Below are 617 nucleotides of genomic sequence, written 5' to 3'. Positions count from 1 at the left end.
ATTAATAATTTATAAAATTAAAATAATGAGTTAAATATTATAAATTATAAACTATAACTTATAATAATAAAAAACTTAATATGTTTTTTATACTATATTTTTATTTATTGCTAATAATAGAATTAAATCATGATCGTTGGATTGAAAAGAAGATCCGGACCGTTGGTTTGAAAAAATATGTAAAACTAATTTTTAAAAAATATCAAATAAGTACGGGTATTTTAAACATTCCATTTCGAAATTATTGTTTTATTAAAAGTTTAAGGGATTGTATTGACCTTTTCTTTTATTCATGAGGCTTTTTTGGTATCTCAGACGGATAAATTAGATCAGTAGATTTAACCCATTATCGTGTTTGTTTTCATATTAATGAATAGGGATAATTATATTTAAACTTTTTCTGAGAATTCGAAATTATACTTCTTTTTATAGATATTAATTAATAGGGTTAATTATATTTAAACTTTTTCTGAGAATTCGAAATTATACTTCTTTTTATAAAAATTTAAAATTATACTTAAACCTCCTTCAAAAATTTGTTGTACACCTATCCCCTTTTTATTAGAATTTGAACAAAAAAATATTGACGTTAGCCAAAAAAATTACATAAATTTCTA

The sequence above is a fragment of the Sesamum indicum genome, linkage group LG8, assembly GCF_000512975.1.
Source record: "Sesamum indicum cultivar Zhongzhi No. 13 linkage group LG8, S_indicum_v1.0, whole genome shotgun sequence".
NCBI lineage: Eukaryota > Viridiplantae > Streptophyta > Magnoliopsida > Lamiales > Pedaliaceae > Sesamum > Sesamum indicum.
This window is presented reverse-complemented; position numbering follows the sequence as displayed.